Below are 6909 nucleotides of genomic sequence, written 5' to 3'. Positions count from 1 at the left end.
CTCAACCACTGCGCCACCAGGGAAGCCCTAATTTTATTTTTTTAACTTCAGTTTCCCTGAAGTTGGCAAATACCAACAGAAGTAAAAAATTAAATTAAAAATATTTATTCAGCATTTGCTTGAGGTTTTACTTGAGTGGCAGATCATTCATTCCCTAATTCACCTCATAAAATTACCTACTTTGGAAATCTAAGCACATACATTGAGTATCCTCAAAGAAAACCCTGCACATATAATACTATAATATTGTTACAGCTCATGCGAAACTCAGGTTTGAAGCAAAGATGCCTTAGGTGTGGGGATTCTGTGCTTGTTAAGGCCAGCTCATCTTGTTATAGGAAATGAGATCTGACTCTTAACCCTAGGTTTAAGACTGTACCTTAAATGGTTCTTAGTAATTACGTAATATGAAAAAATGAGTTAACTTTCACAAAAATTAGCATTAGATTTTGTGTGATTTATTCCAGATAGCTTCACTTTGTCCTGTGCTGCTTTTTTTACTCACACAGAAAAATCAGGTTCATTGTAAATGCAAGGAAGGGTTTGGTTAAGCACAATAGCCTATAAGCTGCTTGCTATTTAGATAACATCAAGGCTCAGTCATGCACCGTGGAATTGGGACTTCAGTATGCTAGCTAGATATGATTTATTCAAGTAATAGGAGCTCTGCAGTGACAGTCAGATGGCAGAAGGTATGTCTTCTGAAAACCCATTTAAAATTGGAGCATTAAAAAATCCTAAATTTTAATGTCTTAGTCATTTTGAAAACAGTTCAAAAAGAACCCAAACAAGTATGTGGCAGAAAATTGTCATTTGAATGGATTTTTATGCTTAGTTTCATTTTATTTTTGTTATTAAGAGCCGGCTTTTGAAAGCTCTGCTAATATCAACAGTTGGAAGGAATGATGATACAGTGCTATTGGTAAGAAAAATTTCTTTGTTTTTTATGATCTAGAAATTGATTTGATTAAAAAGCACATGCCCTCAAGCAAACCACCGGAAGTTATACTTCTGTAAGTTAAATGAATTTTAGAAGTTTGATATTAATGTTTTAAATATCTAATTGGGTAAATGGTAGAATAGGATTTAATATGTATTTTCATCTTGATAAGTAATATATTTTGAAATATGTTATATAAATTTTTATCTTCATGATGTCATAAAAATGTTAAGGGCTTTCTATATATGTGCATGTTTTTAAAATTTATACATTTATGGTATGTATATGTTTTAAATGTAAGCTGTTGTCTCACTGGGTTTTACTAAAAGTTTATGTGAAGAGTGAATTCTTAGTAATTTCCTATGAAGTATAATATGTTTATAGAGAATAATAATTGGTGACTTTTAGAGCAACTTTTAATTTGAATTACTTAAATTATTTTTAATATTTCATCTTTGGTCAAGTTTGGTAAGACTTAAGAACTTTGCCTTAAAAGGTAGAACTTTGCCTCAAAAAGTAAGTTAAATTTCAGAGAAATAACACTTATAAAAAGAGTAATGAAATAATATGGTCAAGAATTGTATTTAGAAAAGTATGAACATAGATTGTTGTAGGCAGTGCACCATGTGTAATGGCTCATTTAAAAATAATTTGAGTATTTTTTTTTGCTGTGGTCAGTTTTTCCCTGTAGAAGATGAGATGAAAATATAGTTATCTTGGACTAATTTGAACTCTGTCAAGAGATATTTGGGGAAAAGATTTTAAATACTTATGAGCATATGGAATTAAGGAAAACATTGAATTTTAATGATAGTTCTTTTTCTAAAATTATGAAAAGCATGCTTATTTATCTGCAAATATATTCTACATTGAAAACTTAGAATTTACAGGAGTGGGGAAGTACATCTATATTTCTAGGCAATGGATGAAAGACAAGAGTGAAGAAGAGTTAGATTCAAAACCCAGGGGTAAGAGTTTATGGATAATACCTGAACATAATAGGTTGAGTCAGTAGATTTGGGACTCAGAGTCCTCAAGATTCATATCCCTTTGTGCCAGGAATGACTGCCCTCTGAAAATTTTCTTTTATTTTCACTTCAGATGGGTGAATTGTTTTTTTTTAATTCAAGTATAGTTGATTTATAGTGTTGGGTTAATTTCTGCTGTATAACAAAATGATTCAATTGTGTATATATATATATATACACACACACACACACACATTCTTTTTCATATTTTTTCCATTTTGGTTTATCACAGGATATTGAATATAGTTCCCTGTGCTATACAGTAGGACCTTGTTTATCCATTCTATATATGATAGTTTGCATCTGCTAATCCCAAACTCCCAATCCATCCCTCCCACACACCCCCTCCCCCTTGGCAACCACAAGTCCATTCACTATGTCTCTGAATCTGTTTCATAGATAAGTTCATTTCTGCCATATTTTAGCAAATGGATGGCTTTTATTTATTTAAGAAAACTTTTCCATTATGGGCAATTTATACATATTAAAGAGTAGAAAGATGAGTATAATGAACTCTCATGGGCCATCACTCAGCTTTCTTTTTCTTTTTTTAATTTTAATTTTTTTTCATCACTTAGCTTTTAAGTCAGCTTTAGCAGTTATCAACTCACAGCCATCCCCTGACTGATAAAGATTGTTTTTTTTAAGTTTTTTTATTGGGAAGTAAGTTCAAACCTGCAGAAAAGTTGGTTTGTTTGTATAAAGTTGTTTGTTGGTTCCTCGATTATCCTTCTGATATCTGCATAATCTATAGCGATGTCTCCTGTTCTATTCCTGATATTGATAATTTGTGCCCCCCGCTTTGAGTTTAACTAGAAATGATCAATTTTATTAATGTCAAAGAACCAGATTTTGGTTTCATTGATTTTTCTCATCATTTTTCTGTTTTTTAAAATTTCATTTATTTCTTCTCTGAATTTTAGTCTTTCCCTTAAGTGCCTACACTGGGTATAACTTGCTGTTCTTCTTCTACTTTCTTAAGAGTATTGTAAGAGTGTACTTTCATTTCTCCATGTTCTTTGTGCTGTTGCTGTGAATAGTTACCCACTTAGTTACCATTTCTGGTGCTCGTCAGTCCTTGTGGAGATCCTTATTACCATTGGTTATCTTTTTTTCCCCCATCTGAGGAATTCCCTTAACAATTTTTTTTTTTTTAAATAGTGTAGGTTCACTGCTGGTGAATTTTTCCCAGCTTTTGTATCTGAAAAAGACTTTTATTTCACCTTTGATTTGGGAAGATATTTTTGCTGGGTATAGAATTCTCAGAATAGTTTCTTTTTCTCAGTACTTCAGAGATGTTGCCCTGCTGTCTTTTCACCTGCATTGTTTTTAGCAAGAAATTTAATGTCATTTTTATTTATTTTCCTTTGTATGTGACATGTCTTTTTTCTTTGGCTTCTTTCAAGATATATATATATACACATATATATATACACACACACATATATATATATACATATACACACATATATATATACATGTATATATATGTGTGTGTGTATATATATATACATACATATATTGGACTTCTTGGATCCGTGGGTTTATAGTTTTTCATCTAATCTGGAAATTTTGGGGCCATTATAGAATTACATATTTTTTCTTCCCTCCTGCCTCACATGTAATATCAGGGTGCTTGAGATTGTCACACAGCTTACTGATGCTGTTATGTTAGCTTTTTTCCCCTCTAGTCTTTTTTCTCTCCGTTTTTCATTTTGGATATTTCTATTACTATGTCTTCAAGTTCATTGATTATTTTTGTGTAATATCGAATCTGCTGTTAATCCCATCTAGTGTGTTTTTCATGTCAGACATTGTACTTTTTATTTTATGTTTGATTTGGTTCTTTTTTATATTTTTCATGTCTGCTTCACATGATCAATGTTTCCTCTTGCTTTTTGAACATACGAACTATAGTTGCTTTTTGAACATATAAACTATAGTGGGGACAGTGTAAGGGCAGAGTTCCTTTGCAGTTATTTTAATGTCCTTGTCTACCAGTTCTATTATCTCTGTCAGTTCTAGGTCCTCTTCTGTCCATTGATTTTTCTCATTGTGGGTCATATTTTCTTGCTTCTTTGCAAACCTGTTAAGTTTTTAAATTTTTATTTATTTATTTATTTTTTGCGGTACGTGGGCCTCTCACTGTTGTGGCCTCTCCCGTTGCGGAGCACAGGCTCTGGATGCTCAGGCTCAGCAGCCATGGCTCACGGGCCCAACCGCTCCGCGGCACGTGGGATCTTCCCGGACCGGGGCACGAACCCGTGTCCCCTGCATCGGCAGGCGGACTCTCAACCACTGCGCCATCAGGGAAGCCCAAGCCTGTTAAGTTTTAATTGGATATCAGACATTGTAACTGGATATTTTGTATTCCTATAAATCTCCTTGGACTGTGTTCTGTGAAGCATTTAAGTTACTTGGAAACAATTTTATTCTTTCGAGTCTTAAAAGTTTTGTTAGGCAGGATCAGAGTAGCTTTTAGTTTCAGGTTAATTTGAACCCACTACTGAAGCAAAACCCTCTGAGTACTCCACCTGATTTCATGCAGCTAATGAGGTTTTCCCACTGATTGGTGGGAACAGGTACTCTTCCCAGCCCTGTGTGAGCCCTGATGCATTTTTCGCCTTAAACCTTTTGGGTGGATTTTCCCCTGGTCTTGGTAGTTTCCTCACACACAGGTGCTGATCAGTATTCAGCTGAAGACTTGAGAAGGGACCACTTTGCAGATTTTCAGTGTTCCTTCTCTGTACATACCTCTTCTCTGGTAATCTGCCCTGCAAACCCAGTCACTTTGGTGCCTCCCCAGACTCCCAGCTTCATCTCTTCAACTCAGGAAGATTGCTGGGCTCCCCCTGGGTTTCCTGTCCTACATTTTTTTTTTTTTTTTTTTGCATCCTGTAAATTATTCAGTTTGTAAACTGGGACAATTGTAGAGCTCACCCATTTTTGTATCACTTTCTTTCATTGACGTCCAGTTCCTTGAAGACTATATAGTTTTATATATTTTATTCATTTTGTTGTTTTAGTTAGGAGGGCTAGTCTTGGTTGGAAGCAGAAGTCTCTCCACTTAAGAATTTGAAGAGGTTCTTCCCCTCGAGAAACATATTTTAGGTGGTGGTGGGAAATGGGGATCAGAATTATCTGTTTTGGTTGTTAAAAATGACTGGTAAATCCTGAGTGATGATCCTGAGACACAGTCCAGAGCTTAAGGAAGAACCACGGATTAAAGGTTAAGAACCCCAGACTGGATTCTTTAGTGGGGACAGTGTCAGGGCAGAGTTCCTTTGCCTAATTACCCTTTGAAGGTAGGCATGTGCACATTTGAAACCTTGCAGGATTGGACTAAACTTCAGGCAACAACAGCTGATCTTTTCTACAGGGAAGAGGTTGGACTTGCTAATTCTCCCCCAAAGTCTGTAGCAGCAGGTGTATAGCCCTTGAGAATAACTGCTGCCTCAAGTTGTATTGGTTTGATGGAACAGTCTTACAATGGTGGGGTGACTCTAGTACTATACTTTTCAGGGCTCTAACAGTACCCTAGACTGAGAAGAAGTTGTTACTAAATTGCCTAAAAGGTTTTGTATGATAATGTGTCTTGTTTTCCTCTGAGAAACAAGATATCTCTGAGGCTTCTTTTCCAAGGTGGCACTGAGTGCAATATATTGTGTGTGTATGTGTGTGTTTGTAATCAAACTCTTGCATTTTATTTCTATGGAAAGCCCTGACTCTACCTAGCCCTAACCTCGTCTTCAGGGCTACCAGAAAGTAGAGAAACTTTGACTGCCCATTCAGGAGGCATCAATATTTTTATTGGTCATTTTGTTGATGATGTAAATCGGGAGATTTCAGTAGTCTTATGGGGGGGGATTAACTTGAAATCCTGCAGTTGGTTTTACTTTGCTATTAATTCATATCATGTAAACATTACATGTGGCTATTGTTGTCTTAGCACAAATTCTTTATCAGGTCATTCATTCAGCAAGTATTTTTTGAGTGCCTACCATGTGTCAGACTTGTGCTATACACCATATAGATGAGTGGAGGTATGGCATCTGGAATGAGGGAGGTAATATTCCCACTGTGTTCTGCAGAGATCAGCCTAGTCTAAAGCAGTGGCTCTCAAACTCTTTGAGCTTGAGAGGGATCAGGGCTCAGACCCTTTTACATTCTTGAAAACTTGTGAACCCTAAGGAGCTTTTGTTTATGTGTTATACCTGTTATTGCCACATTAGTTTTTATAGATCTTTAAGAATATTAATTTAATAGAACAGTTATAGATACTATATGTTAAGTAACATATTTTCCAAAAATATATATATTTTCCAGAAGCAAAAAAAAAAAACAAAAAAAAAAAACCGAGAAAACTGGCATTGTTTTACATTTTGCAACTCTCTTTAATGTGTGGCTGAATATCTAATATTTGAATTTAATCTGTTTTTTAATACAGGAAAAAGATTTTTGTCAGTGGGCTCAATGAATTTTTTCCTACACAAGCATTATGGGTAGTCAGGAACAATAAGATTGCTCAGTGGACTTGGCATCAGAATGACATAGTCATTTGAGTGGTCTCCAGTAGAGGTATACCTGCCTTAGAGATTAACCCAGCAATTGCCATACATGTGATAGGTGCTCAGTAGATGAGTCTGGGGAATGAAAAAGGAAGAGTCTGTAGAAATAGTTTCTCTCAGAATTTAAATGGCTTTGTAGCAAGGCTAGTGCTAGTATAAATTAATTAATGAAATATGCCAAGTTTTGTGATAGTAGTAAGCCAGGCAGTTTCAAGAACACACCATTGAACATGTCACGAGAATCAGCACTTTAATGACTACTTAAATATCAGTTAAACTTGTATCAAAACAAGAAATCTGGTAGTATGAAGTTAGTATCAGATATAGTCTACCAAGATACAAGATAATGTTCTAATATTTGTTCCTCTTTCCC

At 35.1% G+C, this 6909-nt stretch overlaps 1 protein-coding gene across 1 annotated transcript in view; it reads left to right on the top strand.

Moving 5' to 3' along the window:
* Window positions 1–645: 645 nt before the first annotated feature.
* ATP13A3 (ATPase 13A3) overlaps window positions 646–6909 on the top strand; it is a 63628-nt gene continuing 57364 nt past the window's right edge. Inside the window, exon 1 of the transcript XR_456984.1 lies at window positions 646–1013. The gene's annotated coding sequence lies outside the window, so the exon portion shown is untranslated. The remainder of the gene's footprint in view (window positions 1014–6909) is intronic.

Source organism: Lipotes vexillifer, unplaced genomic scaffold (assembly GCF_000442215.2).
Source record: "Lipotes vexillifer unplaced genomic scaffold, Lipotes_vexillifer_v1.1 scaffold1828, whole genome shotgun sequence".
NCBI classification, from domain to species: domain Eukaryota; kingdom Metazoa; phylum Chordata; class Mammalia; order Artiodactyla; family Lipotidae; genus Lipotes; species Lipotes vexillifer.
The sequence above is the reverse complement of the archived record's forward strand: the minus strand, read 5'-3'. Positions and strand labels throughout refer to the sequence as shown.